Source organism: Pleurodeles waltl, chromosome 1_2 (genome assembly GCF_031143425.1).
Source record: "Pleurodeles waltl isolate 20211129_DDA chromosome 1_2, aPleWal1.hap1.20221129, whole genome shotgun sequence".
In the NCBI taxonomy this organism is placed as follows: domain Eukaryota; kingdom Metazoa; phylum Chordata; class Amphibia; order Caudata; family Salamandridae; genus Pleurodeles; species Pleurodeles waltl.
In genome coordinates, this window is record NC_090437.1 from 923295845 (window position 1) to 923316461 (window position 20617).

The following is a 20617-nucleotide window of genomic DNA, read 5'->3' on the forward strand; positions in this document are numbered from 1 at the left end:
TCGCACCATGATCCCCCTCATGTTTCGGATCCTGGCAGTGGCGTATCCAGAGTTGGATGGGCGCTTGAGGGCATCACAGCAGCCACAAGGGGGTGAATACCGTCACATCCATCTGACTCTGCGCGCATTGGAGGTGTCTGGGTGGGGGAGCTGGACAGTGGGTTCCCCTATGCTAGGGCGAGCTTTGTAGGCAAGGACCCTTTGTGAGGCAGGCTAAGTGGCATCCCAACCCCACCAGTGGTAAGAGCCATCTACACCTAGTCAGGCTCCTGTGACTTCCATGTGTGCAGCAATCAGGCATAGGCCATGTACCCCATGTCCCTGTGATTAATTAGGGAACTCTAAGTGCATGGCGTAGTGCAGAGGGCTGCTGTGTCTGTAGTGTCCGCAGATGGTAGTGGTATTGTATGCACTGAACATGCCTTTCTTCTTTCCCCCCCCCTTTTTGTGGTCTCCCTGTTCTAGTGTGCATTAGCATCATCAGGCGGAGGAGCTGTGCCACCGGAGCAGGAGGGAGCTGCATCCCACATGGCCCTGAAGGGTGAGACAACAGAGTCTGAAGTCACCAGTGGGACGGAGGGCGAGGGGAGCTCCACGGCGGGGACAGGAGCTGAAACCAGCAACACCGACTCTTCCTCTGATGGGAGCTCCCTTGCGGTGGCGTGCCCCTCTGTGCCCACCGCATTTACAGGTACAGATGCCACCCCCCCTACCAGCACCGCCCTCCCAGCAGCCCCTCAGCATGTGTCCCGTGGCCGCTCACCCAGGAGGGTGGGCATCTCCTTTGCTCCAGGCACCTCAGCCCCTGCCCCAGTCAGCCCTGCTGCCCTCAGTGAGGAGGCTATTGACCTCCTGAGATCCATCACTGTTGGGCAGTCTACCATTCTGAATGCCATCCAGGGTGTAGAGAGGCAGTTGCAACAGACAAATGCATACCTGGAGGGCATTCATTCTGGCCAGGCAGCCCAACAGCAAGCATTTCAGGCTCTGGCCTCTGCACTGATAGCAGCCATTGTCCCTGTGTCCAGCCTCCCCCTCCAACTTCCTCCACCCAGACCCAATCCCCAGTACCTCAGCCTATCCCGAGCACACCATCAGACCAGCATGCACACACCTCAACACACAAGCGTGGCTCTGGCAAACTTTAGCACCACACATCCCACAAGCACTCACACAAGCATCATACCCATGCACACATACCAACATCCACTGCCCCCACTGTGTCCCCCTCCTCCACGTCTCCCTCCTACCTCCCTGTCACGTCTCCACTCACACCTGCATGCACTACATCTTCAGCCACTACCTCCATCACCAGCAAGCCCATCACCACACACCGCTCATGTGCACTCACCACCCCCACTACCATTCACACATCCCCTGTGTCCTCTCCCAGTGAGTCAGTGAGCCCTCCTCCCAAACTACACAAACACAGTCACACACCAACCCAACAGCCATCCATCTGACGACAGCCTCCAGCCCATTCACCTTCACCCAAAGTCAGCATACGAACACCTACTACAACCACTTCCTCTTCCTCCACTCCCAAACCCCCTCCATCTACCCATCCCAGTGTGTAAAAAAAGCTTTTCCTCTCAAATGTTGACCTCTTCCCTACACCCCCCCTCGTCCGTCCCCTAGGGCCCGCCTTTCCATGTCCCAACCCAGCACCTCAGCCACTACATCACCGGGCCCAGTGGTGCCAGCAATATCCGGATTCTGGAGTGCGCCAAGCCACAGGGCTGCCAGTGTCCCAAGGAGCGAGTCCAAGGACATTCCCCCACCTCCAAAACAGAAGAAGTTGCCCACATCCCGGAGGGAGAAGGCAAAAACACCTGCCACCAAGGGCTCAGCCAAGACAACAGTTGGGAGTGGCAAGACAGCTGCGCCACCATCGAAGGTGGGGAAGGTCCTGTAAAAGAAAGGCAAGTCAACGTCGTCCGCAACCTGCACGGCGGGCAAGACCGGCACCGCCACATGCACCGCCGCCACGGACACCGCTGCCAACACCCCAGATAGTGAGCCCTTCACAAGCACAGCAGACACTGTGCCCTTCAGCAGCACCGCAGTCAGTGAGCCTGCCACCAGCACCGCCACTACTACTAATGGGTCCCATTGTTTACAAGAGTGAGGGCCTATAAATTAATGTATAGAGAATAGAGATATACACCATACAATACCGTTTGAAAGCAATAGACAGTTATTTGGCAGCTGGGTGTACTAAAAGCCCTCAGCCATTGTTTCTTAGTGGATCACAATTTGATTCTCCTGATAGTGACCACAAAATAAAGAATAAATGAAGGGGATAACCCTTCCCAGTGACACCGCCACGATCCAATGAGTAATTGTTGCTTTCTATAATGTCTGTAATGTGTTGTATATCTTTCTAAAATGTTTGTAATGTTTTGTACATTTTTGTGTTCATTTTTTTACGTTCATATTATGAAATGTTTATTGAATAATCACTGCTTACCTTCGGTATTAAAATGATTGAAATAAATATGGGAAAGAAATAGCCCATAAAAATCAGGATTGACCACTGATCTTTTGAAATTAATGATTGGATTTATCCCTCCCTGCCATCTTTTGTGTTTGTTATATTGTTTGACCCTAGGCAGGTTAGGGTTATAGGGTATCCTCTTTGCTCTCATGTAGGTTTACTACTGACATCGCCGCCAGCACTGCAGTCTGTGAGCCCGCCACCAGCACCGCCTCTACTGACACCGCCGCCAGCACGGCAGTCAGTGAGCCTGCCACCAGCATGGCAGTCAGTGAGCCAGCCACCTGCACTGCAGTCAGTGAAGCCACCACCAGCACCGCCGGCCCAATGACCGCCGCAAGCACCGCCGTCCCAATGACCGCCGCAAACACCGCCGCTACTGACCCCGCCGCAAGCACCGCCAGCGGCCAAGCGACATCCTGAGTCGGTGGCACCACCGCAGACATGGCTGCCATCCCCAGTGGTAATTCGTACGAGGCTGGTGGTCAGTTCCAGGGGCCTGGGCAGCTTCGATGTTGCCCCACCGTCAGTGGAGTGTCACATCCACTACCTCAGTCCTTGGCAGGATGAAGCACTCTGGGCACAAAGCCCCCTCCAGAACCAGGGGAGAAAGGCATCCACTACCTCAGTCTTTGGCAGGATGAAGCACTCTGGGCACTAAGCCCCCTCCAGAACCAGTGGAGAAAGGCATCCACTACCTCAGTCCTTGGCAGGATGAAGCACTCTGGGAACTAAGCCCCCTCGAGAACCAGTGGAGAAAGGCATCCACTACCTCAGTCCTTGGCAGGATGAAGCACTCTGGGCACTAAGCCCCCTCCAGAACCAGTGGAGAAAGGCATCTACCTGAGAGACCGTGGCTTTGCACTCCCCAGGGTACAGCAGTGGACAAACCACCCACTGGAGAGACTTGAAAGACTGGTTTTGCACTCCCCAGGATAAAGCAGTGGGCAAACCACCCACTGGACAGACTTGAGAGACCGTGGCTTTGCACTCCCCAGGATAAAGCAGTGGGCAACCCACCCACTGGAGAGACTTGAGAGACGGTGGCTTTGCACTCCCTAGGATAAAGCAGTGGGCAAACCACCCACTGGAGAGACTTGAGAGACTATGGCTTTGCACTCCCCAAGATAAAGCAGTGGGCAAACCACCCACTGGAGAGACTTGAGAGACTGTGGCTTTGCACTCCGCAGGATAAAGCATTGGGCAAACCACCCTCTGGAGCTACTTGAGAGACGTTGGCTTTGCACTCCCCAGGATACATCAATGGGCATGGAGCCCCCTCGTGGAGCTGGCGTCGTGCACTCATCCGGCTGAGGTGCCCCCGCTTCTCTTCCCCCGAGGTGCCTGTTTTATTTCGATCTGATGCCCCTGCAGTGTTCTCTCCGTTTTGATTGGGTATCGAGTGTTGGCCTCGCCCATGCATTTTGGGCCCAGTGGTCCACAGACTATATAGGTGCAGTACCTGGACTTGAATTCTTGGTGTACATATTTGTTTATAGCGTATATAATTTTTGACTAATGGATGTTTATTGTTCACAATGGTTACAATCATTTCCTTTTGTCCTTGCGTTCTTCCAGAGAGGGTTGGGGGTGTAAATGTAATGTTTCAGCATGTATTGGTGTGTGTGTTGTTGTGGGTGAGGGTGGGGGTGGGGTTGTTGCGTGTTGCATGTGTGTGTCACTCTCTTTTCCCTCCCCCCTCCCCTGTGTTGTAGGTGCAGTACTCACCGTGGTCGTTGCCGCCGTCGGTCGTGCTCCTGGTCGAGGAGCAGGAAGACTATTGCAGGGAATATTTGGAGTTCAGGCTCCATGGCGTCCTGGTTCCTCGTGGGCTGTGTAGAGGTGGGTGTTTTCCCTTCCAAGTCCTGTTTCCGCCGTGTTTTTGCTCGCGTTTAACCGCCTCAGAAAAGGTGGCGGATTGGCCTGTCATAATAGTGTGGGCGGTTCATTGTCTTCCGCCTGTCTGTTGGCAGTGACCACCATGATGTTTGTTTGTACCGCCGTGGCAGTGTTAAAGTGGCTGTCTATGTTGGCGGTTTCCACCATGGTCATAATTCCTTCTTTTTTTTCCGCCGGCCTGTTGCCGGTTTTACCGCTGCTTTACCACCCACCCCCAGGGTTGTAATGAGGGCCACAATCTGATTTAACCCTGTATCATTAGGTCAATTAAGCCAGCAAGAGCCCACACACAGGAAGTTTGAAGCTTGGTTACCTTCCTCCCAAGACAGACAGAGATTAATATTAACAAACTGCCCACTGCTCTGCCTCTTGCCGAGGCCTTGGCACTTTGACCTACAGTAGCAAACCCTTCAACTGTTGGGCCCTCCAATGGCCAGGTCTCATGAAGAAACAGCACGGGTTAGTTAGTCAAAACCCCTTGATAATTTTCTGCTTCCAAAACTAATTTGAGCCCATATACCTTCCATGTCAAGACATGGCCTGGCTGTGGATGCCCTGGCTCCTACCAATCAGTATCCTCTGCCCCTCCCCCAATCCTGGGTGAGAAATAGTGGGGAAATAATGAGCCTCACATAACTGTCGTAAATCCTAATCTAATCAAAATCTTGGGGGTGTGATGGCTTCCGGTTTCTCACTTTTTGGGCTCTATCATTTTGGAACATGATTGTAAGTAATTTTTCTTGGGACCCATCCTGTTCCCACCAGGTCTTACCAGCCCCTGTTCTCTGACCTGTACCCGGGAACCTGGAGAAGATAATTTGATTGTATTTTAACGCTCTATGTTCATGTATTCAATGGTCGACTAACTGAGTGTGTTGTTTTACTTTAGTACTGGAACTTCAATGGCACTCTTGACTTGGGATTGCCTTTTTTATCGGACTGGAGAGGGCTTTTTCAGACCAACCTCAGGCTCCCTTCTGTCAGGGCAACAACTATGTGCTGCCAAGCTGGGAGAAGCTTTCCCTTTAAAACTTTTACGTGCAGAGACCTTGTTATCCTTAGATTTCCCTGTGGCCAGTGCTTCCCTCAGCCTCCCTATGTTTTCCTTACAAGGCATCGCCTGATGGCGGACTTCTTCTGCTAGCAGAAGTGTGGAAGAGAAACCATGATGTTAAATATATTCTGAACATGCCCGAAATTGATGAAGTATTGGAAGGATGTAACATACATGAGAGATAAAATGTACGATTTAAGCAGAAATCCTGAAACTCATCCTGTTGGAGTTCCCAATGAAGGAAATTTACCAACTACAGTTGTGAGGTGAACAAATTACCAAAGCCCTCTTATCATCTAAACAGATGGTATCATCACTATGGGAGAAAGATACAATTCTAAGAGACTGGCTCATAAACGATGGAATGTATTTTTTATGCAGAAGTTACTCTTGTTCATAGAAAATGTAAGTCCTAAATATGACCCCAACTGGAAATAAAAATTAAGCTTTCTCTCTAAAAAATATAGGGAGGTCACATATTGTTGATATCTTGAGTCATAAGACTATCCTGGAAGAACTTATTTGAACAATGCAGAGCTAGACTGGTGATATTTTGAAAGTGAGTTCATAGATATACATTCTCTTTTTACAAGTCCACGTATTTTGGTTTTGGGATACCGGTAGCTGAAATAGATGATTCTGGCCGATATCCCTGCAGAAAAATGCGGAGATTATAATTTACTTTATCCAAAATAGGAGAGTATTGCTGACCTGGGCATGCCTGGTCTAATTTTATGTGTCATTCCCTATTCTGGTGGTGATAATGCTCCCAAACCCACATCCATTTAGCACGTGTTTGGGAAAGGTGGCAAATGGATGTCAGTGCTTTGTTTGCCCCCTTGGGACAGGAGGCGGGGTATATATGGGTGGGCAGAAGCATGGGTGAGAGCTGAGACAGCATTTGTTGCTCCCCCCTTGTTTGCATAGGACGATAAGCGAGGTCTGGGCCCATCAGCTTCTTGGTTAGATCCAGATCTAGTCTCTCCGGGTTCCAGTAAACATGTATTTGTCCATAAAGGTGTCTACAGAGCACTGGACAACTCATATTAATAGCCATAGAAGGCAAAATGATTTGAGGCAATGTCATACAATACTTAGGATTTCTCAGCTGAGGGAGAAGGATGTGGTCAAGGGGTTATATTCCCCTGGTTGCTGGAGATGGTAAGGTATTCCAACTTGTTGGGGTTGTTTTCTGTATCTTTTGATTCTATTTACCATAACGTGTATATTCCAGCAGAAAATTCAAACCTAATCCATGAAGTACTTTATCAATTTACTGACGTGACACCAAGTATTAGAAATATATTGCATATTCCCATAATGATGTAGAGTGAAATGCAAATGAAATGCAGATCCAAGACAACAAACAAACACAGATACGAATTTATTTTCTTATCCATTACTCGAGACTGGGTTTGAGAGACTACAAATACATAGGATGGAATGAATGAACATTTATGTAAAATTCATCCTAGGAGACAACATTGAAGAGTAGCATTTAACGCTGTCCTCAAAGTTGCAATAAGTACCACGGCAGAGAAACATTAGCTAACAATTAAGGGAATGTGGTATTCTAATCCTGTCTCTTGCAATCGGACCAATGTTTTTTTGGCAAGCTGAACATCGTTAAATGGGTTCAGAAATGACCCGCGCACCAGAGGTTCTCTCTCTGCAATCAGAAGAACATTTTACTTTTGTTTGTAGATTTATATCACCTTTTTCAAAACATACTCTAGAGCCTAGCCAAGACAGAAACAATAACAGGCAAGCTGCTCGAGAACTCCATGCCCACTTCTTAATAGCGCTGCCAGCTCCTACAGGTGTTGCAGACAAATTGCGGTAAATTGCACTCTTTTAATATCCTCTTTCGAGCTACTTCCCAACGTTATATATTTGTCTAAAAAAGGGAGATCTAAAGAAGTAATCATCAGATTTTGGGAAGAGGGGCTATTTTCTTTCTACAGCGTTTCTCTTCCTCATACTGTAATCTTCCAAACTAGCATTAAAGTGCTTTAGGAGAGATGTGTGCAACAGAATGATCTAATGTGATTAAAAAAGAATGTATGCATTTTTATATGCTCGCATTATATACTGTTACAAAGAAAACATAAAATAATACAAAGAAAATGGCAAACATTTAGACATCAATGAAAATGAAAGCAAAGAATGATAATGCGCACCTGGCTGTCACAGTGTTGTCATCAACGATGTCATTTCTGATTTCATGCTGATGTTATCAATCAAGTCATTGAATATGTCATGAGTGATGTATGTGTGAGTTCATATGCAGTGCATGGAGGACAAGAGTTATAGTTACTTCATTATAACTGGTCAATTTCAGTGTTTTTTTTAGTTTGAAATGTTATGTTTGAACTGACATTTTCACCTAAATATAGGGCTTTTACAAACTTTGTTTTTTCAGTGAATTTCTAGGGTTTTATTTAAAATGAGCGTGATATTTTTTACCATACTTAACTTAGCCAACCCTACTCACAGCCCTGTGCTCAGCTACCCACATGCGGCCATCCCCTTTGCCATGCATCGCCTGTGGCCAGGCCCTGTGCCCAACATCCTGCTGGGGGACCACAAACCGTTGCAAGCCAACACCCACTGCGTTGCAACATACCATGCCCCCCTCTTTTATACTTCTGCAAAATTACACGGGCCACACTGAGACTCACTGTAGTAATGCAGTACCATGGTGCTGTGAAAAAAACATCTTTTCCAAATGACCCAAGAGGAAGTCCCTCATGGTCCAGGGGATTTAGGGTACACCTACCCCACACCATTACCCCTCTTTTTGTTCTGTTTTCTAGTCATAAAATGACCATGGAAATGTTCTCTTCATGTTTCGGCCATCCAATCAGATCCCATGTTTTGAGCTTGCAGTTCTGCAGTACTTTACAGTACCACCACGTAGGTTCCAAGGCCTGAAATATCTACACATATTTAGCCTTAATTTTTTCCTATGAACTTGACTCATTTTAGAAGTCAGAAAAGTTTTACCAACTACTAAAGTGGGTTTAGAATTGAGTAACGAATGGCTATTTGAAAGAGGAGTGCTAAAGGCATAAAACACAAAAAGGGTATGGGGTTCACTTGTAATGAGGAGCTGTCCCCAAGGGAGATTATCCAGGGGCTCCTAGACCTCAATGGGTGTATGGATGAAGTGTGAGTGCTGTGGAGTGGTGATGGGAAGGGGGAGGGAGGGAAAGAGGAGGGGCATTTCCTTTACGGACTAGGTGGTCTCACACACTATATAGTGTCATGCTTCATCATTTGCCCACCTAGCCCCACCCAGGTAGGACAAAGCCACCTTTGTGGACTCAACCTCACCGTTAAAGGAACGGGAGAGACTGCGTAAATTATTATTATCTGGAATAAGCGGGATCCAGCTAAGCTAGGGAAAGAGATAAAAACACCTAAGCAGTTACCGGTGTGCAATCTACACTTTTAATAATGGTGTCTACTGGTGTATTAAAAACAAAGATGGGTCACCAGGGTGAGAACAAGGACTCACTGGGTCACCTATCTAAAAATGGCCGACATGTTTCTGCCCTCTTCAATGATCCAAGGAAGGTCTGGGGGCATTCTTCAGGGCATAGGATCCCTAAACGTCATGCAATGCAGAGACAAATGTCGAACACTCAGTAAGAGAGTGGGTACAGAAGTATAAGAAATGATGAGGCCTACCTGTGGCGAGGAACTACCTAGCATAGTCCCCACGTCTAAAGGCTACTTGCCCCAGATTCCAGGAGGGGGAGTGTCCCCTTATAGTCACACTTACGTCAAAGGAGGCGCTCGCTATGCGCCTAGTCCGTCCCCTTTTTGTGTTTTTGGCTTTATATGTAGGGAGTTAATATGGGTCGATTCCTTTTAATTGTTTAGTTCCATTCTCCCTAACTCTCCATTTGTGTTACGAGTGCTAAAGGCATCCTTACTAAATAGAAATTCCTATTCATATGTGTCAATGGCTTGCCACCAGAACTTGGCTCGAAAACCATTGAAAAGTTTCCAACCTCCAATTTGTGGGTGTATCTTATTCACAAGTCGGAAGGGGTCGCTTTTATACCCCTTTCCATTTCTGAAAAAAATAGATTTCTGAGGGATTATGCAGTACTCCAGGGGACCACTGCCAACTCTGAAAGGAAATGTGAAAAAAAGAATGATTTTTTGTTTTATAAACAGCCCCATTTCCTTTAAAGAAAATGGGCTGATTTAAAAACAAAACTTCATTTATTAAAAGGCAATCACAGACATGGTGAACTGCTGAGCCTTGCAAGCCACCATCTCTGTTATTACTGCCAATTTGAATGAATTGTAAATTGTGACCTATCCTATAAACATTAATGAAGTAGGTCAAATTACGACCCACCCTAATTTGGAATTTTTACGAATTGACCTAATAGTACATATGTAAATTTGCAAAATTCCATCCAGTTCACAAAATACCGGTCGCAAATTGCAACCAGTTTTTGCAACCAGTGTTATAGTACATCTGGCCCTTTTCTGAAAGTTTTGTTTTGGAGACTTAGGTCTTGAATACCAGTGCCTCACAAAATTCCAGCACCCAAGCAAACCACTATTTGCACATATTTTGGAATTATAAGTTTGTTGGTAATCAAATCAAATCAAATCATTAACATTTATAAAGCGCGCTACTCACCCGTGCGGGTCTCAAGGCGCTAGGGGAAAAAGGGGGGGTTATCGCTGTTCGAACAGCCAGGTCTTTAGGAGTCTCCGGAAAGCGGAGTGGTCCTGGGTGGTCCTGAGGCTGGTGGGGAGGGAGTTCCAGGTCTTGGCCGCCAGGAAGGAGAAAGATCTCTCACCCGCCGTGGAGCGGCGGATGCGAGGGACAGCAGCGAGTGCGAGGCCAGAGGAGCGTAGGAGGCGGGTGGGGACGTAGAAGCTGAGGCGTCTGTTGAGGTATTCGGGTCCCTTGTCGTAGAGGGCTTTGTGTGCGTGGGTGAGAAGTCGGAAGGTGATCATTTTGCTGACAGGGAGCCAATGCAGGTGTCTCAGGTGTGCGGAGATGTGGCTGCTGCGGGGTATGTCGAGGATGAGGCGGGCTGAGGCGTTTTGAATGCGTTGCAGGCGATTTTGGAGTTTGGCTGTGGTCCCGGCGTAGAGGGTGTTGCCGTAGTCCAGGCGGCTCGTGACGAGGGCGTGGGTCACGGTTTTTCTGGTGTCGGCGGGGATCCAGCGGAAGATCTTGCGGAGCATGCGGAGGTTGAGGAAGCAGGCGGAGGACACGGCGTTGACTTGCTTGGTCATGGTGAGAAGAGGGTCCAAGATGAAGCCGAGGTTGCGGGCGTGGTCTGTGGGGGTCGGTGCGGTGCCGAGGGCCGTGGGCCACCAGGAGTCGTCCCAGGCGGACGGGGTGTTGCCGAGGATGAGGACTTCCGTTTTTTTCAGAGTTCAGCTTTAGGCGGCTGAGCCTCATCCAATCTGCGACGTCCTTCATACCCTCTTGTAGGTTGGTCTTGGCGCTGGCGGGGTCCTTGGTGAGGGAGAGTATAAGTTGGGTGTCGTCGGCGTAGGACGTGATGATGATGTCGTGCTTGCGTACGATGTTGGCGAGGGGGCTCATGTAGACATTGAAGAGTGTCGGGCTGAGTGATGAGCCTTGGGGTACGCCACAGATGATCTCGGTGGGTTCTGAGCGAAACGGAGGGAGGTAAACTCTTTGGGAACGGTTTGAGAGGAAGGAGGCGATCCAGTCCAGGGCCTGGCCTTGGATCCCGGTGGAGTGGAGGCGGGTGATTAGGGTGCGGTGACAGACGGTGTCAAAGGCAGCCGAGAGGTTGAGCAGAATGAGGGCGACTGTTTCACCGTTGTCCATCAGGGTTCTGATGTCGTCAGTGACTGAGATGAGGGCGGTTTCAGTGCTGTGGTTGGTTCGGAATCCGGTTTGTGAGGGGTCGAGCAGGTTGTTGTCTTCCAGGAAGGTGGTCAGCTGTTTGTTGACGGTCTTCTCTATTACTTTGGCTGGGAAAGGCAGAAGAGAGATGGGGTGGAAGTTTTTTAGGTCGCTCGGGTCAGCCGTAGGTTTCTTTAGTAGGGCGTTGACTTCGGCGTGTTTCCAGCATTCGGGGAAGGTAGCAGAAGAAAAAGAAGAGTTGATGACGGTCTGGAGGTGCGGGGCAATGATGTCGTCGGCTTTGTTAAAGATGAAGTGCGGGCAGGGGTCCGAAGGGGCGCCGGAGTGGATAGAGTTCATGATGGATTTGGTTTCTTCCGTGTTGATGTGGGACCAGTTGTTGAGGGTGATGGCCGTGGATGCCGGTTCGGTGGTGTATGGTTGGGTCTGGTGTCCAAAGCTGTCGTGGAGGTCGCTAATCTTGCGATGGAAGAAAGTGGCGAGGGATTCGCACAGATCCTGTGAGGGCGTGACGGTGTTGGTGTTGGCGCTGGGGTTGGAGAACTCCTTGACGATGCTGAAGAGTTCTCTGCTGTTGTGTCTGTTTTTGTCCAGTCTGTCGGTGAAAAAGTTCCTTTTGGCAGCGCGGATCAGGTAGTGGTGTTCGCGGGTAGCGTTCTTGAGGGCGGTCATGTTGTCAGCAGTGCGGTCCTTGCGCCAGGCTTTCTCAAGGGCGCGACAAGTTTTCTTTGATTCTTTGAGGGTGTCAGAGAACCAGAGAGGTTTTTTGGTGTTGGTCTGTCGATGCGTGCGTTTGAGGGGAGCAAGGATGTCTGCGCAGTTGGAGATCCAGTTTGTGAGGTTGAGGGCTGCGTCGTTGGGGTCGGTGGTGAGGGTCGGTTGGTTGGCGGCGAGTGCGGAGAAGAGTTGCTCTTCGGAGATCTTGTTCCACTGTCGACGAGGGATGGGTTGGGTGCGGAGGTGGCGGGTCTCGCGTCGGAATGTGAAGTGGACGCAGCTGTGGTCGGTCCAGTGTAGGGCGGAGGCGTGGCTGAAGAAGACGTGTTTGCTGGCGGAGAAGATGGGGTTAAGCGTGTGTCCGGCGATGTGGGTGGCGGTGTTCACCAGTTGTTTGAGGCCGAGGTTGGCGAGGTTGTCGAGCAGGGTGGTGGTGTTGGGGTCGTTGTTTTGTTCCAGATGGAAGTTGAGGTCACCTAGGAGGATGTAGTCCGGCGAGGCGAGGGCGTGCGGGGAGATGAAGTCGGCGATGGCGTCGCTGAAAGGGGCGCGTGGGCCGGGAGGACGGTAGACGAGGGATCCTCTGAGCGTGGTCCTCGGATCGGTGCGAATCTGAAAATGCAGGTGTTCAGCGGCGAGAGGGGTGTCTTCGGTGGAGGTGGTGACGCTGATGGAGTCTTTGAAGACAATGGCGATTCCTCCTCCTACCTGGTTGGTGCGGTCTTTTCTGGAGATCTTGTAGCCTTCGGGGATGGCAGTGGCGATGTCAGGGGCCGAGGAGGCGTTCATCCAGGTCTCCGTGATGAAGGCGACGTCCGGTGCTATGGAGTCCAGGAGGTCCCAGAGTTCAATGGCGTGTTTGTGGACGGAGCGAGCGTTGACTAGGATGCACTTGAGGTGGTTGATGGCGCGTGGGCTTGTGGTCGGGGTTGTTGCGTGGTGGAAGGTGCGTTTGCAGGAGTTGCAGGCGAAGGGTCCAAGGGTGCGTTTGGGGTGAGCTTGGAAGCAGGTGTTGGAGCGTCCTGGGTTGAGGGCGTGGTGGGTGGTGGGGTCGTAGCGGGTCGGCGGGGCTTGGGAGAGCTGGGGACCAGGGGTCGTGCCGCCATATGAGGTAGGAGGGGGGGAGGGGTTAGGTGGGGGCGAATGGGAGCTGGGGGGCGGGGGCGTGCAGGAGGTCGCGGCGGGAAAGCGCGAGGGGGGGGACAGGTAGAGTGAGAAGAGCTGGGGGAGGGGGGTTTAAGGGTGGAGGGGGGTGAGTGTTAGGAGGTTTAGGAGATAAGGGAGAAAGATAGGAGTAGGGTTGAGAAGATAGGGGAGGGGGGTTGTAGAGGTGGGTGAGGGTGAGAGGTAGAGTGAGAGGATAGGAAGATAGGTAATAGAGGGGGTGAGGGAGGGGGGGAGAGATAGAGAAATAGATAGAGAAAATAGATAGGGAAATCGATAGATAGGGAAATAGATAGAGAGATAGGAAGATAGGAGGAGGTGGAGAGTGAGGGAGTTAGATAGTGGGATAGAGAGACAGAGAGATAGGTAGATAGGAGGAGTGAGGGAGGTAGATAGTGAACGGGTTAGATAGGAGAGATAGAGAGGGGGATGCAAGTGGAGGAGGGGGATGAGGCAGGAGCAGGAGGGCAGGCGCGGGGAGAAGAGGACGGAGGAGGCAGAAGAGCCGAAGACAAGAAGAACAGAAGACAAGAAGAACAGAAGACAAGAAGAACAGAAGAACAGAAGAACAGAAGACCGGAAGGAGAGAAGAAAGGAAGATCAGAAGACCGGAAGGAGAGAAGAAAGGAAGACCGGAAGAACACAGAAGAACATAGGAACTCAGGAACCTGGAGGAGCTGGAGGAGCTGGAGGAGCTGCAGCGGCAGGGGGAGCCACCTACCCTTGGGTCAAGGGTCGCTACCACTGTCGCGCAGCGGCCGCCATATGACCATATGAGGTAAAAGATGATATTTGCAGTTTTCACTGCATAAACGTCTGCAGATCAAACCTTCTGATATTTACTTAATGAAAAGGAGCCGTTAAGCAACAGTACATGCTGATTTGGTCTTGTAAGCACCGAAATCTGCACTTTAGGCCCTATTTTGAGGGCACAACTTCTAATTGATGTTATTTATTGAATACAATCAATAATGAACACCCAGGTAAAATTATTTAATGAGTATGATAAGTAATAAAGAAGAATAGGTTTACTTTTAAGTACTCTTGCAGCACTGTCTTTTGAGTTTCACAGCCCTGCATAACTTTATGTCACTGTGAAGAACGTTTGATGTACCACATGAGGAAAACCTAATTGAGTGAGATGTTTCCGATGAAGCACAAATACATCTGGCATCAAGACAGAGAAAGGCATAACTAGGGAGAGTTCCCTGACATATAGCAAGTTTTCACACTTTAGTTTAAGGAAGTTAGGGCCAGATGTAGCAAAGGGTTTTTCCCATTCTGGGGGTCATTACAACCCTGGTGGACGGTGTTAAAGGTGCGGTAATACCGCAAACAGGCCAGCGGACAAAAAAAGGGAATTATGACTGTGGCGGAAACCGCCAACATAGACAGCCACATTAACACTCCGACCGCCACGGCGGTAGACAAGCAGCGCGGCGGTCACCGCCAACAGACAGGCGGAAGACAATGTACCGCCCACAGTATTACAACACACCAATCCGCCACCTTTTCCGGGGCGGATTCACCGTGGATAAAAACATGGCGGAAACAGTTTCTGCAATGGGAAAACGCTCACCTGAACACATCCCACGAGGAAGGAGGACACCATGGAGCCGGAATTACAAATCCTACCTGCCCTTCTCTTCCTACTCATCTACGAAGACCAGCGGCGGCGGCGGCGAAGACAACGGTGAGTACTGCACCTACGACATAGGGGAGGGGGGAGGCAAAAGTCAGGAACACACACCCGCAACACCCCCACCCCCACCCTCGCATATTACAACACACACACCAATGCATTTACAAACATCACAGTAACAACCCACAACCCCCCCGGAAGAATGCAAACACAAAACAAAATCAGTTCAAACATTGTAATGTATCAAAATACATGTGTCAAATATATACAGATATATATAAACTCATACAAAGGTATATACAGTACGAGAAGTAGTGCAGATATGCACATCTTAATGTCCGTGCACCACTAGGCCAAAAATGCATGTGCGAGGCCCACACAAGATACCTGTCCACAAACAGAGAGAACACTGACGGGGCATCAGAGAGAAAAACAACAGGCACCTCAGGGAGAAGGGAAGGGAGGGGGCACCTCAGCCGGATTACAGCACCACGCCACATCCACGATGGGGCTCCATGCCCATTGATGTATCCTGTGGAGTGCAAAGCCACAGTCTCACAAGTCTCTACAGTGGGTGGGTTGCCCACTGTTCAATCCTGGGGAGTGCAAACCCACAGTCTCACAAGTCTCTACAGTGGGTGGGTTGCCCACTGTTCCATCCTGGGAAGTGCAAAGCCACAGTCTCACAAGTCTCTACAGTGGGTGGGTTGCCCACTGTTCCATCCTGGGGAGTGCAAAGCCACAGTCTCACAAGTCTCTACAGTGGGTGGGTTGCCCACTGTTCCATCCTGGGGAGTGCAAAGCCACAGTCTCACAAGTCTCTACAGTGGGTGGTTTGTGCACTGTACCATCCTGGGGAGTGCAAAGCCACAGTCTCACATGTCTATATAGTGGGTGGTTTGCCCACTGTACCATCCTGGGGAGTGCAAAGCCACAGTCTCACAAGTCTCTACAGTGGGTGGTTTGCCCACTGTACCATCCCGGGGAGTGCAAAGCCACATTCTCTCAAGTGGATAACAGTCTCCACTGGTTCTGGAGGGGGACTGGTGCCCCGACTTGATTAGTCTACCCGTGACAGTTCCTGTCCCATCACAGTCCCAGCTGCACATGGGATAACGATGCCTGATGTGGCAGTCTTTTTCCTTCTTCTTCGGTGCTTGTCCTGTTCAGCGGTGCATGCCCTGTTCAGCGGTGATTCGCCATGGCGGGCTCTTGACTGTTCAGCGGTGCTTGCCCTGTTCAGCGGTGCATGCCCTGTTCAGCGTTGATTCGCCATGGCGGGCTCTGGACTGTTCAGCGGTGCTTTGCCATGGCGGTCTCTGGTCTTTTCAGCGGTGCTTTGCCATGGCGGGCTCTGGACTTTTCAGCGGTGCTTTGCCATGGCGGGCTCTGGACTGTTCAGCGGTGCTTTGCCATGGCGGTCTCTGGTCTTTTCAGCAGGTGCTTTGCCATGGCGGGCTCTGGACTGTTCAGCTGTGCTTTGCCATGGCGGGCTCTGGACTGTTCAGCTGTGCTTTGCCATGGCAGTCTCTGGTCTTTTCAGCTGTGCTTTGCCATGGCGGGCTCTGGACTGTTCAGCGGTGCTTTGCCATGGCGAGCTCTGGACTGTTCAGCGGTGCTTTGCCATGGCGGGCTCTGGACTGTTCAGCGGTGCTTTGCCATGGCGGGCTCTGACCTGTGCATTGGTGTGTGGCATGACGGTCCCTCATTGCCCAGCGGGGCTGTGGCTGCCGGGGCCCTCCTGGGCAATGACTCTGGTGGTGGTCTCCTGACCAGTGACGACACTTGTGCCCTCCTGGGCAATGACTCTGGCGGTAGTCTCCTGACCAGTGACGATACTTGTGCCCTCCTGGGCAATGACTCTGGCAGTGGTCTCATGACCAGTGACGATACTTGTGCCCTCCTGGGCAATGACTCTGGCGGTGGTCTCCTGACCAGTCACGATACTTGTTGATACTTGTGCCCTCCTGGGCAATGACTCTGGCGGTGGTCTCCTGACCAGTGACGATACTTTTGCCCTCCTGGGCAATGACTCTGGCGGTGGTCTCCTGACCAGTGACGACGGTGCTGGCGGTGGCGTCCCGGCCGCCGGGAAGGATGCCACCCTTCTCCGCCGTGAAGGTCACACCAGGCTGTGCAGACTTCTTCTGGCCCTTCCCCACCTTTGGAGGAGTCACAGCTGACTCTGAAATACCCCTGGGACCCCTGTGAGTTGTTTTACCTCCAGGAGTTTTCAGCCTGTCCCGTCGGCCACTTTCCAACTTCAGAGCCTTTACAGGGGATGGACTGGCAGTGCCTTGGCTCCGTGTCACACTGCCTGCCCTGGTGGCCGGTGCACTCCACACACCTTGAACACGCACCACTGGCACTGGAGGCTTTTTGGCTGAGGCGCTACGACGGGACTGATGAAGTGGGGGGGGTGGGGTCAAAAAGGTCAACTTTCCGAGGGACAGTTTCTGACGAACACTGGGATGGGTAGCTGGAGGGGGTCTGGGAGTGGAGGAAGAGGAGATTGTTGTAGGAGGTGTCACTTTAGGTGTTTTGGGTGCAGGTGCAGGTACTGGAGGCTGTCGTGAGGTGGATGGATGTTGGGTGTGTGGGTGCCCACGTTTGTGTACTTTGGGAGGGGGCCTCACAGACACACTGGGAGAGGACACAGGGGACGTGTAAATGGCAGTGGGTGTGGTGAGTGCAGGTGAGCGGGTGTGGTGCTGGGTGTTCTGATGCGAGTCCTAGTGCCTGTAGATGTAGTGCATGCAGGTGAGAGTGTAGATGACACTGGGAGGGAGGAGGGAGACGATGAGGAGGGGGACACAGTGGAGGCAGTGGATGTTGCTGTGTCTGTAAGTTGGTGATGCTTGTGTGAGTGCCTGTGGGATGTGTGGTGCCTATGTTTGCCAGAGCCACTTTTGTGTGTTGAGGTGTGTGCATGCTGGTCTGATGGTGTGCTTGGGATGGGCTGGGGTACAGGGGATTGGGTGGAGGAAGTTGGAGGGGGGAGGCTAGACACAGGGACAATGGCTGCCATCAGTACTGAGGCCAGAGATTGCAGGGTTCGCTGAAGGGCAGCCTGACCAGAATGAATGCCCACGAGGAATGCATTACCGTGTTGCAACTGCCTTTCTACACCCTGGATGGCATTCACAATGGTAGACTGCCCAACAGTGAGTGACCTGAGGAGGTCAATGGCCTCCTCACTGAGGGCAGCAGGGGTGACTGGGGCAGGGCCTGAAGTGCCTGGGGCGAAGGTGATGCCCACCCTCCTGGGTGAGGGGGCACAGGGCGAAGGCTGAGGGGCTGCTGGGAGGGCAGTGCTGGTAGGGGAGGTGGCGGCTGTACCTGTAGAAGTGGGGGGCACAGATGGTGCCGCCACCACAAGGGAGCTCCCATCGGCGGACGAGCCGTGTCGCTGGTTGGTGATCCAGTGGCCGACGTGAAGCTCCCCTCGCCCTCCCCCCACTGGTGCATTCTGAGTCCATGGTGTGGCCCTCCATGGCCATGTGGGATGCACCTCCCTCGTGCTCCGGTGCCACTGTAGCTCCGCCTGATGATGCTGATGCACAAAAGAACAGGGAGAGCAGAAAAAGGGGGGACGACGACAGAAGAAAGACAGGTTGAGTGCATGGCATACCGCTACCGTTGGCGGACAATACAAACACAGCAGCCCCATGCACTACGCCGTGCTCCTGCCCTCTACAGATGCAATTCCTTGGATCTGGACTACATGGCTATGGTGGACATCTGCACACATGGATGCCACAGGGGCATCTATACCTGTACTTGGCACTCTCCTGCGGTGGGCTGTTGTGGCACATGGCCTGCATTACGGAGGGGCCTAGCCTATGGAATTCGCCCTGGCCTAGGGAAACCCACAGCCCTCCTCCCACACCTAGACCCCTCAACTGCGCGCAAAGCCCCCAGAATGAGAGTGTACTCACCCCCTTGTGTCTGCTGTGATGCCCTCAAGTGCCCATCCAACTCAGGGTAGGCCACCGCCAGGATCCGGAACATCAGGGGGGTCATGGTGCGATGGGCACCCCTCCCACGTTGGGAGGCCATCCCCAGCTGAGCCTCTGCCGTCTTCTTGCTACAGCGGCAAATGTCCTCCCATCTTTTCCGGCAGTGGGTGCACCGTCTCTGGTGGGCCCCCAGGGTCCGGACTTCCTTGGCGACGGCACGCCAAATGTCCTTCTTCTGGTGGGCGCTGACCTACATGACATGCACAAGGGAAGAAGAGAAGTCATTACCAACTGCACCGTCGATGTAAGTATCCCCCCTCCCTACCCTTGCCATGTGGCACATGCATTCACATGCATTCATGTTCCCTGAACTCTGCCCCCTTCCCTCTTACAACCAGCCCTCTCCACCCAGGCCTAGCCCATACAACGTGCTCCATGTGTACTTACCTGTTGGTCTGGAGGACCGTAGAGTAGCGTGTACTGGGGGAGGACCCCATCTACTAATTTCTCCAACTCCTGAGCAGTGAAGGCAGGGGCCCTTTCCCCAAACGCAGCAGCCATCGTCGCTTCCAGACCGAGGTCACAGCAGCACTTGCAGTGTAGGTCCTCTCCTGTCGAAGGTCAGGTATCGAGTGATTGAATAGTTAGAAAATGGCGGTGACGTCCGCGGCGGTGACGTCCGCGGTGGTGCGTATCATCAACGCTGGCGCACTAGTTCATTGGCTCCTGGGACCCATAGGGTCCTATGTTAACCAATGCTGCATTGCACCGCGGTCTACCACCGCCTACCGCGACGGTGTGCAACGCCAGTGCAGATACCTCACATCCCATTGTCCCAGTTTAGAGGTCAGGCAGCCGCCATTTCAGGGGCCCACATGGCTTCATTTATTTCTGCGTCACACATAGCTAGGCCTACACTCAACACACATACAGAAATGGTTTTGTGTTTGGTGTCGTGTTCTGTGTATCTGTGGGTACATACCTGGACATTTGTTGACTCTGTGGTTGCTGTTGTCCTTCCTAGGCACCGTCAGCTGGGACAATTGAGAAGATGGCGGAATCCTCCGGTGTACCGACCGCTGGTGGACCTGTTGACAATGGAGGAGCAACATTTAATCATCACCTACAGGTTTGACCATGCCACTATCCAGGAACTTTGTACCCAGTTGGAGCCTGACCTGATGTCACCAATCCGCCATCCCACTGGAATCCCCCCTGACGTTCAGGTGCTGTCAGTGCTCCATTTCCTTGCAAGTGGGTCTTTTCAGACAACAGTGGCCATGGCATCAGGGATGTCCCAGCCTATGTTTTCCAACGTGTTGTCCAGAGTGTTGGCTGCCCTGCTGAAACATGTAAGGAGATACATCATTTTCCCTGAGGTGGAGGATTTGGCTACAGTGAAAGGTGACTTCTATGCCCTTGGAAATATCCCCAACATCATAGGTGCCATAGATGGGACCCATGTGGCTCTGGTCCCCCCCACAGGAGTAAACAGGTGTACAGGAACCGGAAGAGTTATCATTCCATGAATGTACAGATGGTATGTTTGGCAGACCAGTACATCTCCCAGGTAAATGCTATGTTCCCTGGCTCAGTGCATGATGCCTACATCCTGCGGAATAGCAGCGTCCCTTATATGATGGGTCAACTCCAGAGGCACCGTGTGTGGCTATTAGGGGACTCTGGTTACCCCAACCTGTCCTGGCTACTGACCCCAGTGAGGAATCCCAGGACCAGGGCAGAGGAACAGTACAATGAGGCCCATGGGAGGACTAGGAGGGTGATCGAACGCACCTTCGGCCTC